General features: G+C 44.0%; 1 protein-coding gene across 7 annotated transcripts in view; it reads right to left on the bottom strand.

Annotated features, from left to right (window-relative positions):
- tfeb (transcription factor EB) overlaps window positions 1–16,461 on the bottom strand; it is a 137,726-nt gene extending 121,265 nt beyond the window's left edge. For 3 of the 7 annotated variants that reach the window (XM_087973411.1, XM_087973410.1, XM_087973408.1), the window contains exon 1: window positions 9,984–10,002. The gene's annotated coding sequence lies outside the window, so the exon portion shown is untranslated. Of the gene's footprint in view, window positions 1–9,983; window positions 10,003–16,353 lie in introns of those variants that run through there. The other 4 variants (XM_087973414.1, XM_087973415.1, XM_087973413.1 and 1 more) reach the window with 4 other exon arrangements.
- Between the last annotated feature and the right edge of the window lie 654 nt (window positions 16,462–17,115).

Genomic DNA, 17,115 nt, shown 5'->3' on the forward strand with positions numbered 1-17,115 from the left:
TTTGCACATTCTCCCAGTGTCTGCGTGGGTTTCCTCCGGGTGCTCCGGTTTCCTCCCACAATCCAAAGATGTGCAGGTCAGGTGAATTGGCCATGCTAAATTGCCCGTAGTGTTAGGTGTATTAGTCAGGGATAAATGTAAGGTCGAGGAATGGGTCTGGGTGGGTTACTCTTCAGAGGGTTGGTGTAGGCTTGTTGGGCTGAAGGGCCTGTTTCCACACTGTAGGGAATCTAACCGAAAAGGTGACAAACAGGTTACTTCTCAATGTTGCTATCTATGGGAGCTTGCTGTGCAGAAATTGTGTTTCCAACAATATGACAGCGACTGAATTTCGCTGATTGTAAAACAGTGTTGGGATGTTTGGATTTTGTGGAAGAAACTGTGTGAAAGAACCATGGAATGAACAAGGCAGAAGGCAGCTACTCTGCCCATCAAGCTGGTGCTGGCTCTTTCAGAAAGACATTCAGTTTTAACCACCTGTTCTCTCCCTATTCCTCTGTAATGGCTTTTGCAAGTTTTTACTTAACTTTCTTTTGGAAGCTACAGTTGAAGTTTTAACCATTATCCCAGCAGCCAGTGCATCGTAAATACTCCCCATTTGTATAATTGTAGATGCAATCTTGTTCCTCTTTAAAATACAAATCTGGAGTTAGGGATTGTAGAAATAAGGCATTGGATAATCAAGACACACATTGCATCCAAACTAATGACCGTATTTGTGATGATTCAGCATTAAATGATCCCAAACATGTAAAGCAAAGTAAACTTGCCCAAACAAGTAGCTGTGATGAGCAATGAGATTCTCCCTTTATCTCACTGTGGAACATTTAATTAGCAGAGATAACAAAATGAAACAATTGAGAATGAGTGACTAATTCTGTTCAGGGGGAAAAGTTGGTAAATTAGATATAGATTCTCAGATCTTTTATATTTAATACAAAGGGAGAACAATAGCAGGAACTTCCAGCCTGTTCTCCCGTCCAATACGATCATGACTGACCTGATTTTAACCTCAATTCTACATTTTTGCGTATCCCTGTTAATAGTTCATCATTAATCTATCTACGTCTGCTTGAAAAATACTTAAAGGATCTGGCCCCACTGCCTTTTGAGAAAGCACTCATTCAAAACCCTCTGAGATTAAAATATTTCCTCATCTCTGTCTTGAATTAGCAATCCTCTATTTTAAACAATGACCCCTGGTTCTAGATTCTCCCACAAGAGGAAGCACCCTTTCCACATCCTCCTGCTCAAGTCCCCTCAGAGTCTGATATGTTTCAATTCAGTCACCTTTGACTCTCCTAAACTCCAGAGGATAGAGGTCTAGATTTCCTCATCATGGAATCTACCCATTCCAGGTATTAGTTGAGTCAAACTACTCTGAACTGCTTCCACAACATTCACATTCATCTGTAAGTTCAGGACCAATACTGTACACAGTGCTCCAAATGTCTCACCAATACCCTGAAGAACTGAAGCCTGTTCTCCCATACTCTTGCTTTCAATTTCCCCTCACAATAAACCATCACATTCTATCAGCTTTCCTGATTATCTGCTGTACCTGCAGACTAACATTCTGTAATGCATGCACTGGGACACCCAGGTCCCTCTGCATTCTCAGAACTTTGAAACCTCTCACCATTTAGATAAGGTGCTTCCTTTTTATTCTTCCTTCCTTTCATATTTTCCCACATTGTACTCTTCATTTGCCAGATCTTTGTGCACTCATTTAACCGATCCATATGGATGTTTCAGGGTTTAGATCTTTTAAAAAGTATGGGGAGGGGGAGTAGTTAATTAGTTGTTAATTAAGAGTGCATCACAGCTGCAGGAAAAAAGTTATTGAGGAGGGTTTGTCTACTGAGTCAGTATGGGTGGAAGTCAGTAACAGGAAAGGAGCAGTCACTTTATTGGGTGTTTTCTCCAGACCCCAATAGCAGCCGAGAGATGGAAGAACAGATTGGTCAGCAGATCTTGGAAAGGTGCAGATATAACAGTGTCTGCAACTTCCCCAATATTGTTGGGAACCTCCTTAGTGCAGATGGTCTGGATGGAGCTGATTTTGTCAGGTGTGTCCAGGAAGGATTCCTGACTCAATATGTAGATAGGCCGACTAGGAGGGAGGCCATATTGGATTTGGTGCTCGGCAACAAGGCAGGCCAGGTGTCAGATTTCACAGTGGGAGAGCATTTCAGTGACAGTGACCACACCTGCCTCACCTTTACCATGGAGAGGGATAGGAACAGAGAGTATGGGAAGGTATTCAATTGGGGGGGGGGGGGGAGTTATTCTGCTGTGGAGTATAAATTGGGAACAATTGTTCTCCGGGAAATGGACAACAGAAATGTGGAGCCTGTTCAAGGAGTATTTGTTGCGAGTGTTGGATAACGTTGTCCCACTGACACAGGCAAGAAATGGTAAAGTGAAGGAGCCTTGGATAACAAGAGCAGAGGAACTTCTTGTCAAAATGAAGAAGGAAGCTTACTTAAGGTTGAGAAAGCAAGGATCTGGCACAGCTTTAGAGGATTACAGGGTAGATAGGAAAGAACTCAAAAATGGACTGAGGAGAGCTAGGAGAGGGCATGAAAAAGTCTTGGTGGGAAGGATTAGGGAAAACCCAAAGGTGTTCTACACATATGTGAGAAATAAGAGAATGATCAGAGATAGGGTACAGCCGATCAGGGATAGTGGAGAGAACTTGTGCCTGGAGTCTGAAGAGGTAGGGGAGGCCCTAAATGTGTGTTTTGCTTCAGTATTCACTAGAGAGAGGGACCTTGTTAATAGTGAGAACACGATGGACCAGGTTAATAGGCTTGAATAGATTGATATTAAGAAAGTGGGTGTGCTGGAAATTCTGGGAAGCTTCAAGTTAGATAAGTCCCCAGGGCTAGACCAGATATATCCAAAGTTTCTACGGGGATTGAGGAACGAGATTGCTGTGCCTCTGGCGATGATCTTTGCATCCTCACTCTCCATGGGAGTAATATTAGATGATTGCAGGGAGGTGAATGTTGTACCTCTGTTCAAGAAAGGGAATAGGGAAATCCCTGGGAATTTCAGACCAGTCGGTCTTACATTTTTGGTAAGCAAGGAACTGGAAAGGATTCTGAGAGATAGGATTTATGACTATTTGGAAAGACATAGTTTGATTAAAGATAGTCAGCATGGCTTTGTGAGGAGCATGTTATGACTCACAAGCCTTATTGAGTTCTTTGAGGATGTGATGAGACAAGTTGATGAAGGTTGAGCAGTGGATGTGGTGTATATGGATTTCAGTAAGGCATTTGATAAGGTTCCTCATGGTAGGCTCACTCAAAGTTAGGAGGTATGGGATACAGGGACATTTGGCTGTCCGATGGAATTGACTGGCTGAAAGAAGACAGCGAGTGGTAGTGGATGGAAAGTATTCCGCCTGGAGGTCGGTGACTGCTGGTGTCCCGCAGGGATCTGTTCTAAGGCCTCTGCTCTTTGTAGTTTTTATTAATGACTTGAATGAAGAAGTGGAAGGGGGAGTTAGTAAGTTTGCCGATGACACAAGGTTCAGTGATGTAGATAGTGTCGAGGGCTGTTACAGGCTACAACAGGACATAGACAGGAGGCAGAGCTGGGCTGAGAAGTGGCAGATGGAGTTCAACCTGGATAAATGTGAAGTATTTCCTTTTGGAAGATTGAATTTGAATGCTGAATACAAATTTGGCAGTGTGGAGGAACAGCGGGATCTTGGAGTCCATGTACATAGATCCCACGAAGTTTCAACCCAAGTTTATAGAGTTGGAATGGCTTTCATTAATAGGAGGATTGAGTTTAAGAGCCACGAGGTTTTGCTGCAGCTCTATAAAACCCTGGTTAGACCACACTTGGACTATTGCGAACAGTTCTGGTTGCTTCATTATAGGAAAGATGTAGATGCTTTAAAGAGGATGCAGAGGAGCTTTACCAGGATGCTGCCTGGATTGGAGGGCTTCTCTTATGAAGAGAGGTTGAGTGAGCTCGTGCTTTTCACACTGGAGAGAAGGAGGAAGAGAGGTGATTTGATAAAGGTGTACAAGATAATGAGAGGCATAGAGAGAGTAGATAGCCAGAGACTTTCCCCCAGGGCAGAAATGGCTGTCACGAGGGGTCATAATTTTAAGGTGATTGGAGGAAGGTTTGGGGGGATGTCAGAGGTAAGTTCTTTACACAGAGAGTGGTGGGTGTGTGGAATGTACTGCAAGTGGTGGTAGTAGAGTCAGAGACATGAGGGACATTTAAGCGACTGCTGGACAAGCACATGGACAGCAGTAAATTGAGGGGTGTGTGGGTTAGGTTGATCTTAGATTAAGATAAATGCTCGACAAAACATCGTGGGCCGAAGGGCCTGTACTGTGCTGTACTGTTCTCCTTCTCTTTGTAGACACCTCATGTCCTATCCGCAACTTGCTTTCTAACTTATCTTTGTGTCACTAGTAAGTTTTGCTCCTTTCCCTCCTATCCCTCCATCCAAATCATTTATCTAAACATTGTAAAGAGTAAGGCCCAGCATGGATCCATGTGGCCCACCACTCATAACGCCCTGCCAGCCTGAAAAAGACCCATTTAGCTGACACTCTGCTTCCTGTTAGTTGGCCAGTCTGTTACCCCAATACCATGAACTTTTATCTTCTGCATATTAGAGAAGCTGCAATTCACAATCACAGATTTCTTTGGTGGCTGTAGATATGAAATTTTTGTAATTTTTTTTAAATCACTACCTATTTTTGTTAGGGGTATTATCACATCTGTTCAGATTCAAACATTTATCACAAACACCTCCCTCTTTTGTTGAAAGTTACTGAGTGACCAACAGGACTGCCACAAGCAGAGGGAAATAGAAACCTGGAACTGTCTGCATCAAATGGGTGCAGCTGTTGTGTTTTCAAGAGATGAACTGAAATTGAATGGTGAGAATATGGAGGAATACAGAGCTAAGGAAATAACCAGAATTGGGATATAGTGCCATTTTGTCATTGATTGGAAGAGCAGATTGGACAGAGTGAATGGCTTCCTCCTTTTCCTATGTCTCCACTTCCTGAAAATGTAAGTTACTTTCCAAACCACAACACTCCACAAGACGGAAAGTTCTCAGACGCAGATCAGCTGCTGGACTGGCTTCCACTATCTGTACATTGTGAAGTACTTTTCCCGACTTTGTTTCTTTTGGGGGTGGCTGAGGACAGTCACTCCTCAAGGTGAATGAGATCAGTGTGAAGGAAATAGAAACATCAGCTCATTCTCAATGCCCAGTTCCCTGAACTCAACATCTATTGCTTGCCTCCAGCCCCAGTCACAAGTGACACCCTGGGATCTGACTGGGATTAATCTTCTTTAGTAATGAGCCAGTTTGTGTCTGCCTGTATACATTTCATTATATAACAGGGTTAGTAGCCGAATTAAATTGACACTCAAAGGATTTTTTTAAAGTCTGGTAACAAATAAAGTACAATCAGCTGGAGAGATGTTGGGGTTGTGGCAATGCCACTGAACCAGTAACCCTGAGACCTCAGGTAATACCTGGGAACATGGGTATAAATCCTCTCACAAAGGCTGGTAGAATTTCCACTGCAGTGAATTAGTAGCGTCCCTCCTCCTGGCCCAGGAGGATTGTGATGTTTACAGAAATGTACCCGACCCTAAACAAAAGTTCAAAATCAGACTCTGTTACATGACGTAGCGTCATAGAGTCAGAGATGTACAGCACAGAAACAGACCCTTCGGTCCAACTCATCCATGCTGACCAGATATCCCAGCCCAATCTAGTCCCACCTGCCAGCACCTGGACCATAATCCTCCAAACATATGTAAGTCCACATTTTTCCAGCATTAGTCTGACACTGTCTCTGACATGCTGGAAGTCCTCCAGTGTAAATATGTAACACCATGAAAGGGGTGAACATATTAAAGAGGTCACCCCGCCTCCAAAATAGACACTGAGGGGAGAGTCATCAATCCCACATCTTGAGCCTTCTATATATACTTTCAGATTTCTATAAAATAAGGAAAATGTCTTTTTTAAACTTTATTTCTCCATTGCAAACAGCTTGTTGGAGTTTTGTTCTTCATTTGCCTGACTGCTGGCATATGGAGTATTCGGGGGTGGGGGAGCCTAGATTCACCAATGTCCTTCGGGAAAGAAATCTGCCCCTCCCTCACTTGGTTTACCAATTGGTTTAAAATCATAGTGAGCATGGATAGGGTAAATAGACAAGGTCTTCTCCCTGGCGGGGGGGGGGAGTTCAGAAGTAGAGGGCATAGGTTTAGGGTGAGAGGGGAAAGACTTAAAAAGGACCTAAGGGGCAACTTTTTCATGCAGAGGGTGATGTGTGTATGGAATGAGCTGCCGGAGGAAGTGATGGAGACAGGTACAATTACAACATTTAAAAGGCATCTGGATGGGGATATGAATAGGAAGGGTTTAGAGGGAAATGGGCCAAGTGCTGGCAAATGGGACTATGCTTATTTAGGAAAATTGGTCAGCATGGACGAGTTGGATGAAAGGGTCTGTTTCTGTGCTGTACATCTCTATGACTCTATGATTCGAAATAGCGTCTGAAATGACCCTATCAAAACAACCAAGCCACTGTCAATTAAGGACAGGCAAAAACTGCTGGTCTTGTCAGCAATATTCACAAACAGGTGAAGAGAAGGAATTGTAAGGAGAAACTGTTTGTCATTTGCATTAAGCCTCGCTGTATTATCCAAGGGAGTGCCGCACTAACCAAGAGAAAGGCACGGCAGCTCAGTGCTTAGCTGCTACTTCACAGTGCCAGAGACCCGGTTTCGATTCCAGCCTTGGGTATTTGCACATGGAGATTGCACTTTCTCTCTGGGTCAATGTGGGTTTCCTCCGATGCCCTGGTTTCATCCCACAGTCCAAATTGTGCAAGTCAGGTGGATTGGCTATGGTACATTTCCCACAATGCGCACTGACCCTCCGACAGTGCAGCACTCCCTCAGCGCTGGCCCTCCAACAGTGCAGCACTCCCTCAGCGCTAGCCCTCTGACAGTGCAGCACTCCCTCAGCGCTGGCCGTCCGACAGTGCAGCACTCCCTCAGCGCTGGCCGTCCGACAGTGCAGCACTCCCTCAGCGCTGGCCGTCCGACAGTGCAGCACTCCCTCAGCGCTGGCCGTCCGACAGTGCAGCACTCCCTCAGCGCTGGCCGTCCGACAGTGCAGCACTCCCTCAGCGCTGGCCGTCCGACAGTGCAGCACTCCCTCAGCGCTGGCCCTCCGACAGTGCAGCACTCCCTCAGCGCTGGCCCTCCGACAGTGCAGCACTCCCTCAGCGCTGGCCCTCCGACAGTGCAGCACTCCCTCAGCGCTGACCCTCCGACAGTGCAGCACTCCCTCAGCACTGGCCCTCTGACAGTGCGGCATTCCCTCAGCACTGATCCTCTGACAGTGCAGCACTCCCTCAGCACTGACCCGCTGACAGTGCAGCGCTCCCTCAGCACTGACCCGCTGACAGTGCAGCGCTCCCTCAGCACTGACCCTCTGACATGCGGCACTCCCTCAGTACTGACCCTCTGACAGTGCGGCACTCCCTCAGTACTGACCCTCCGACAGTACGGCACTCCCTCAGCGCTGGCCCTCCGACAGTGCAGCACTCCCTCAGCGCTGACCCTCCGACAGTACGGTACTCCCTCAGCGCTGGCCCTCCGACAGTACGGCACTCCCTCAGCGCTGGCCGTCCGACAGTGCAGCACTCCCTGAAATGCTACACCACAGCCTCAGCCTCAGTTTTCTTCTGAAATTGTTAGATTTAGTCTGGAATGATGTGATTTTCACCACTCTATACACAATAAAAGTAACTGGTGCCCTTTGGCCTCCTTTATCTGAGAACCAGCCAACTGTTTATTCTTTAACTGAAGCTATCTGCTGTGGGTCATTAGCTGTTATCAGAAGCAATCGTATCTTGATAGACAGAAGTACTTCTGGCATGAACACAACAAGAACTGATAATTACACCCAGGAGCACTACACAGGATTATGCTTACAGCGTTAGGAAATACAATTTCACAAATCCAATACAATATTGGCATTTTAACTGTTAAGATGATGTTGTGGGAATGTAGAATCATAGAATTGCTACTTTGCAAAAGGAGGACATTGAGCCCATCATGCCTGCACCTATCCTATCTCCTGCTTTTTCCCCATACTGCATACCATTTCTATCCAAATAACCATCCAATACCCTCCTGAATGCGCCAATTGAACCTGCCACCACCACAGGTCAGGTCCAAATAATTCACTCTGTCAACATGTTTTTTTCTCACCTCACCCTTCCTTCATTTGCACAACACTTTAAACCTATACCCTCTCGTTCTTTTTTTTCTTTTACAAGCAGAAATGGCCCCTCTGTATCTACTTCTGTTCTGCCCGCTCATGAGTTTAAAAACCTCAATATCTTCTCCATGAAGAACACAAGGAAATTCTATAGAAATGTTCTCAATTGAGGAAGCGTTTTCACCAAGTACTTTGCTGAAAATGTTGACAACAGTTTAATGTGTGCTGTGGTCTACCTGCTGTTTACAGAATGTCACATAACTTTGGAGAAAAGACAAGCGAAGCATTTAGGGAGAAAAGGGATGGGGTTTATGGTCTTTAATTGCTGAAAAGCCTGGCTCAGAGTTATTATGGGATCCTATGCTGATGGTTGTCTAGCAACCCATTCTGTACTTAATTTTCTGTTTTACAGATCTGAGTAAGCAAAAACCCCCAGGATTTGTTGGTATCTCTCCCTCCCCCAGTGCGTGTTTCTAGGAATCTGATAAAGTTCCCACAATGCAGTACTTCTGACAATCCCATAAACCCTTTGAAAAGCTAAACTGTGGCCATTTTAAATTCTATCCTTGGTTTCAGACTCCAGTCAATAGAATTTCACCCTTTTGCCTTTAAATCCTCTCTGCAGTTTTATTTTTTGTGTTATTTGGTGTGTCTATGCATAGAATTAAAGCAATACTGTTCTAATACAAGATTATAGCCAATATTTTGCCACGTTTTAAAAACAGCTTATAATGAATGGATTATTTTGAGTTTATTAAAGAAGTTGCTAAAAGTCTCTTTCTTCTGAAAAACAGTAAAAAACAAGGATCAATTGGCCATTTTAGTGATTAAACCAACACATTTATTCAAATAGGGAAACTGGTGAAGTTGTGGGGCTTAATAGTCAATGCAGGAACTTACTCAGGAGTATCATTGTTCAATACATAACACCCCACTCCAAACCAATTTAATCAGACCCCCATCTGCTATTTCAATCTCTCTTCCTGAAGGAATTTTCCAATGCCTGACTCAGGCACATGGATCTTAGTTCAATGCACATTTTCAAGTATTTTTAATCAACCCAACTGTATTGTGATGCATCCTTGGGACAGTGAAACTTGAAACTTCAAGTTGAGAGGGAGGGACAGTACCATTGTGCCACAAGAGTCATCAAATGAACATTTATTCCTGATCTAACAAAGCGACAACTGCCCTGAACAAACTAGAAAGACTGAATAAAGGTATTTCGATTGTGACAGCATTGCTCTCTGCCCAACGAAAACCCAATAGTTCCTCTTTGCTTCATATCAAATTCAACAAATCTCTCAAAGGAATAAATACACATCAATATGTGAATATAAAATTTCACAAATATAAAACAAAAAGGAGACATTTAGTTCTGATTTTTTATGAACTGGAACCAGAAAATTGCTAACATGTGAATCAACCAATAAATAGCAACTGACCTCTAATTGACCTCAAGTTGTAATCACCTTCAGCAATTAATCTCAGGGATTTCTCCAATTATAAAACTAGACTGTGCTATCTTAAAAAATTAACCCAAGGGACTCTCGTGGTGCCCTGTCCCTGTCCCAAGGGCTCCAGGTTTAAGTCCCATCTCCTCCAGAGGTGTGTAATAACATCTCTGAACAGGTTGATTAGGGAAATGAACAAAAGGCAGTAGAAAGTAACCCAAGAGGACCTTGTGGTGTAGTGGTAGCTGTTCCACCTGTGAGCCAGATGATTCTGGTTCGAGTCCCACCTGTTCTGGAGATGGATGACAGAAATCGGAGTCAGTTGATTAAAATAACTGGAAAGTGACGCAATAGTTTAATAGTGTGTGATTCCCCACTCCGAGCATTATATAACTGCACCAGGGCTTAATGGAGGAATATCACTGATTTTCCACAGGCACATGCTCTAGCGGATAATCAGCCCCTCCAGCCTGTACAATCATGGCTGACCTAATGGTCAGTCTATGTTCCTGCCTATCCCAATAACCTTTCAGTCCCTTGTTTGACAGGAAACTATTTACTTTTGCATTAAAAATATTCAAGGACTCAGCTTCCACCACCATTACAAGACATGAATTCCAAAGACACATGATCCTCAGAGAAAAATCTTTGCCCCATCTTTGTCTTAAATGAGAACCACATTTTTAAACAGAGGCCTCTATTTCTAGATTCTCCCATAACAAGAAATGTCCTCTTCACATCCGTTCTGTTAAAACCCCTCAGGATCTTGTATGTTTTAATTAAGTCACCTCTCACTCTTCTAAACGCCAGAAGATACAAGCCCAACCTGTCCAACCTTTCTTCATAAGATAACACATTCATTCTGGGAATTAGTTTAGTGAACTTTCTCTGAACTGCCTCCAGCGCAGATACATCATTCCTTAAGCACGTTGACCAGTAATGAATGCAGTGCTCCAGATGTAATCTCACCCGAGCACTGGATAACAGCCCTACATTTGTATTCAAGTCGCTGTGCACTAAACAATAAGAACAATGTAACATACACAGAGAACTATGTCCCCTCAACCCATCATTTATGGATGATCTTCAAATTCCCAGCTGTATCCTCTCAATATTCAATAGATATACACTGATATATTGGTTTGAACTGAGCAAGGGCCAAAACATAACCATCTCAAGGTGGATGATACTGAGCCTTACAGTGCGCAGGAGTCAGATCATTGCTCAGAACCCATAACCAGCTGATCTACTTGTGTTATTGTAGCACACTCACTGAGCACTGCCTCTTGGTCAGATCCCCCATCGCACATTAACTTTTAAATATTACATTCAATAAGTTATTTTGAGAGAGTGAGCTCAGTCATTCACTTGGGAAATGTACTGGCTTCAGTGACACTGAGTCCCAGTTTATAAACCCTTTGTGGAGTCAATAGGCATGTAATACTACCTGGGCTAGACATAGAAAGAAAATCAGCCAGGACTGGTGCCCCCACACCATACAGCAGGAGTCACTCTTTAGATGGACAGAGAGAGAGAGAGACTAAGATGCCTGTTTCCACTCTCTGTTGAAACTGACAGACGCTGTTACTGCTTTGGCATGCTCCTTGTGGTAGCTGTGGCGACATCTACAAGGGGCAGGGAGAGCTGGGGTTTGTTGATAATACCCCTGGGGTGTCCAGGAGTCTTGATTTCTTGCAGGGAAGGAGCAAATAATGGTCATTATTGGTAGTGCTCCCTGGTAGTGCATCTATACTTAGAAGAGATGTGTAACAATGTTTACAGATCAAACTCAGGAGCACATTAACATTTGACGGGCTGGAGAAATGAATTAAATTTGTGGGAGAGTTCAAAACTGAAAGCATAGAAAGCTACAGCTTTGATCTGACACACTATCATTGTTACGTTAGGTCAATATCCTGAGTTCCACAGTGCAGCCGTGGCACTGACACAGTGTAGTAAACAGACAGCATGTTAACACCCATTCACGTTGTACAAACATACACATTAATAAGTTCAGTACATGAGCAACCTGCAGGAAAAAACAGACATTAATTTTTTTTCTATTTTAAAAGTAAAACCCCAGCTGGTATTTCCCCATTTCCTTTCAGTTTTGCCTCCCAAACAAGGCCTCTCCAATTTTAAATCACTCCAAAAACTCCCTTTTTTTATATAGCTCTCTGTTACTTGCTCTGAGTAAATAAGTTGGCTTGTTTTTGTATTGTGGATTATCTATGCTCACTCATTGGCAGGGAAAGCCAGATAAACACAGGAGCAGGAAAGGTATAGAAGGATGTGTTGCTGGGCTGTGTGGTGACGAGGGCTGGGAGGAGGGATATGTGGTGCAGAAACACCAGTGTGGACCTGTTGGGCCTGTTTCCGTGTGGGAGCCTCAACCTAGCCACTCCACAACAACCTTTGTTAGAAGGATAAAGATTCTGAGAAAATTAGCCTTCCACATCACTCCCCAGAAGTTTTGAAGACGACGAGGGGTTTTGATCAGGTAGACAGGGAGAAACTGTTTCCATTGATATAAGAATCAGTAATCAGAGAGACGTAGAGTAGAAATAATTGGCAAAAGAATCAGAAGAGAAATTAAAGGATTTTTTTGAAATGGTGAGTTGTTACAATCTAAAACCTGTTACCTGCAAAGCAGTGTAAACAGATTCAATAGTAACTTTCAAAAGGAACCTGAAAAAATACCTGAGGGGGGCAAATATTTTCAGGATTAGAGCAGCCAAGTAAGAAAATTTAATAGCTGCTTCATGGGGGCAGCAAACACACAATGGGGCAAGGGGCATCTTTCTGTGTTGCAAGAGTCGATGGTTGTAGTCAGTATCTGAGGCTGTGAGTATGTTTGGCATATATTCGTGAATTGGATCTGTGATCAAACAGACTGCTGAAACTCACTGTCCAGAGGTTGGGCATGAGTGAGAAATCTGACAGAGGGCATCTCTGGAGCTCCAGCGTGGAATTATACTTGCAGGATGTAAGAACAAAAAACTGAAAGGAGGGACAATATACAACAGAGTACAACAGGTCAAAGGCAGAATGAGAGAAAGATCAATGCCAAAAACCCATCAGCTCTCTGTGCTCCTTCCACAGAGTTTCAGAATCCCCCATGATCGTGTCAGGTTACCTCTGGAATGTGTCTAGAATCCAAAACCTCATTTTCCTGCCTGCAGCCTACTCCACATATCAATCATTCTGAAGAAGGAACTCCTGATTGTCTGACTTTTAACTCTCTGACTGAAGAATGTTTTCAGTGGCCCATCTTAAATAACCAGGTAATCCCTATGTTCTCAGCAAACTTAAGATACATGAGCTTCAATCCCTTCCTGAGTCGATGATTTTGATTATAAAGAGCTGAGCCCCAGAATGCATGCTTGCAGCACTCCAGGAGTGACAGGGCCCCAGTCTGAAAACGATCCCTTTATTCCTACTTGATCTTTGGTCAATTAACCAAGCCTCAATCTGTGTTAAATACAACCCCAATCCCATGCCGCACAGTAGTCTCTTCTGTAATGCCTTTCTAAAACCTGTTGAAAATCCAAATACTTTACACCCACCAGTTAACCCTCTATACCTGTCAGCTTCAAACTCATAATAACAATGTCTCAAACAGCATTTTTGAGTTCATAAACCTGTGTTGAATCAACCTAATCATAGGATTTCTTTCTCTAATTGCTGAGCTACCACAGCAAGTTTTGAGATTTGTAGCTCAGATTGAGGTTCCGGATGTAGGTTTGCTCACTGAGCTGGAAGGTTCATTTCCAGACGTTTCATCACCTTGCTCGGTAACATCTCCAGTGGACCTCATGCGAAGCAATGCTGAAAATTCCTGCTTTCTATTTACCCAAACATATAAATAGAAAGCAGGAATTTTCAGCATTGCTTCACATGAAGTCCATTGAAGATGTTACCTAGCAAGGTAACGAAACGTCTGGAAATGAACGTCCCAGCTCAGTGAGCAAACCTACATCCGGAAATTTACTAAACTCTGAGAGGTGTGAATAGAATGGATAGTTTTCCCAAGGTGCAATGTCAATTACAAGGGGGCATAGATTTAAAGTAAAAGAGGAAATGTTTAAAGGAGATGTGGGAGCAGGTATTGTTACACTGAAGATGGGAAGTGCCTGGAATGTGCTGCTAGGGGGTGTAGTGGGGGAGGATCCAATAGCAACATTGAAGAGACATCTTCACAGATGCAAGAATAAGGGATAGAGGGATATGGGCCGTGTGGAAGCAAAAGCTTTTAGTTAAGAAAGCTGTTGTGTGTCAGCTCAGTCTGGGTGGGCTGACGGGCCAGTTCCTGTGCTGTACTGATCTTTGTTCTTTATCTGAAATCAGGCTCACTGCTGTGTGGTTCCCTTTTTGCCTGATCCCTCCTTTCTGACAGAGCAGCATTGTATTTGCTCCCTTTTAATCTACCCGGACCATTTTAGAATCTAGAAAATGGTTCAATATTAAGACTAGTGAATTCACTATCTCTATTGCTATCTCCAAATCCCGGGAGAGTAGGTCTTCAGGAGGAGGAATATGTCAGCTTTAGTCTTATTTCTTTCTTCAGTGCTATTTATTTACTCATTTCTTTACGTTCCTCATTCTCTCTAGACTCTTGTTTCACTATTATTTCAAAAAAATTTTTGTTACACAATAAAGACAATTTTTTTTTTTTTTAAATTCATTCACGAGATGAGAATGTCACTGGCTGGGCCAGTACTTATTGTCCAGAGGATCATTAAGTATCAACTACATTGTTGTGGGTGTGGTGTCACGTGGAGCAGATTTCCTTCCCTTAGGGACATTAATGAACGAGCTGGACTTTTACACAGCAAACCATTGGATCAGCATTATTTTTAAAATTCCAGACTTTTATTGAATTTGAATTTTAACCATCTACCACGTGGGATTTAAACCCAAGTCCCAGGACATTAGCCCACATTCCGGATTATTAGCCCAGTAACAACACCATTAGGGCCATCACCTCTCCTGTGCCGGATTCCAAGATCTACCAGGGCTATTGGTTCCTACATGGACCATGACAACTGGACCTTCTTCCTCCCAATCCGAGCTCATCTCCATCTTGGAGCCTGGCACTGTGCAGCCAAACAGAATATTCAATGTTTTTTTTAATTCATTCACAGGATGAGGGCACCACTGACTGGACCAGCATTTATTGGCCATTCCTAATTCCCCAGAGGGCAGTTAAGAGTAAACCACATTGCTGTGGGTCTGGAGTCACATGTCAGCCAGACCAAAAGGACATTAGGGTTTCTCCAATAATCAAATTCACATTCCTCATTATACTCTTGATTCCACAACCTTTTTATATAAATTTAATTCCAATTCCACCAGGATAGAATTCAAGCCCAGTCCCTGCTACATTATCCAGGTCTGGAAATGTGTTGCTGGAAAAGCGCAGGTCAGGCAGCATCCAGGGAACAGGAGAATCGACGTTTCGGGCATAAATCCTTCTTCAGGATTCCAGGGCTTATGCCCGAAACGTCGATTCTCCTGTTCCCTGGATGCTGCCTGACCTGCTGCGCTTTTCCAGCAACACATTTCCAGCTCTGATCTCCAGCATCTGCAGACCTCACTTTCTCCTCCTACATTATCCAGGTACCTGGATTAATAATCTACTGATAATACCTGTCCCGTCCAGACTAGCACAACAGGATCAAGTTTTCTGAATACACTGCCCTCTATTAACACCCCGTTCTGCTGTGCCTTGGTCATAGAGTCATGATCAGTTGTTCATTTCACTGATAGACTTCACTCTCACACTCAAACAGATTACCAGCTCCTCATCCAGCACTGGCCTGGGGTTCCCTTGCCTACCTGTCTACCCTGCCTACCAAATCCTCACCTAACTCAGGAACGCGACAATGAGTACAATTCCAAGTTGCTTGGGTGTTGAATGGCGCTATATAAATTCCGGTTTTCAGGCTTGGAGTGCAAAGTTATCCGACGTATGACTAAGAGCTCGGTCCCAGCCCACAAGGAATGTGCTGTAGGAATTCCAAATGAACATTGGGTTAATTTTTTGTACATTGGTTGACGGGAGTGGGAGGGGAAAGGAATGAGGAGATCATTTCTTGACGGTTCCAGAGATTTAATCCCGGGATTTAATCCTCAGGGTTGGAGTGAGCAGCAATCTCTAGAGGTCGCTGCCTTTTTCTCCCGTGTCAGACCCGGACCATCTTGTGGGAGATATAAATATCCACGAGAGGAATTCAGCAGTGGCGGACTAAACAACAAATTGAGAGTAACTCGAGTTTTCACGTTCTGCGCTCTCTAACTTTCTGTCCCTGAAATCGCAGTGTTTGCTTTAAGTGACACACTGACACCTTGTTTTTCAAACACACACGGGTTTCGCTGTTGAGTTTTCTGCAAATCGGTTAACTACTCCCGCCTGGCACCCAAGGACAGCAATCAGAGTAATGACATTTGCCAAAAGAAAGGTGACTCTTTCGGGCAACACTGTATCCGCGCTGGACCCTCTCGACATCTCACCAACTGGTTACAATGTTACCCGAATGTAGCAGCTTCCCTGACACGGAATTCCGTCTAATTCTGTGCAGAGCAGCAGTCACTTACCCTCTGAAGGTCAGCACTGGAGGTTTCGCAGCCGAGTGTGTTTGGATTCCTGTCCCTGCCGCCAGGGAAAGTGGATTTTACTGAAACTGACGCAAGATTCCACCCCCCAGCTGAAGCGAGTCGGTTTGAGTCACCTGCTGAGCCAGGCCCCGCGGAGAGGGATGCTGGGGATTGTAGTCCAACATGGGACCACTGTACTGTACTCACACAGGGAAGATCAACAAAGGGGCTCCACAGGCTGACAACGAAAGGACTGCAATTGCGCCAACAGAATACCATAAGCACAGACTGACAGGTACAGGGCTGTAAACACACACTGACAGATACAGAACTGTAAACACAGACTGACAGATACAGGGCTGTAATCACAGACTGACAGATACAGGACTGGAAACACAGACTGACAGATACAGGGCTGTAAACACACACTGACAGATACAGGGCTGTAATCACAGACTGACAGATACAGGACTGGAAACACAGACTGACAGATACAGGGCTGTAAACACACACTGACAGATACAGGGCTATAAACACAGACTAACAGATACAGGGCTGTAATCTCAGACTGACAGATACAGGACTGGAAACACAGACTGACATATATAGGGCTATAAACACCGACTGACAGATACAGGGCTGTAAACACAGACTAACAGATACAGGGCTGTAATCACAAACTGACAGGTACAGAGCTGTAAACACAGACTCTGTCCTCGGATGCTGCCTGAACTGCTGTGCTCTTCCAGCACCACTAATCCA

The sequence above is a fragment of the Chiloscyllium plagiosum genome, unplaced genomic scaffold (assembly GCF_037043375.1).
Source record: "Chiloscyllium plagiosum isolate Xiang-an unplaced genomic scaffold, Cpla_swu_hap1 HiC_scaffold_26, whole genome shotgun sequence".
NCBI lineage: Eukaryota > Metazoa > Chordata > Chondrichthyes > Orectolobiformes > Hemiscylliidae > Chiloscyllium > Chiloscyllium plagiosum.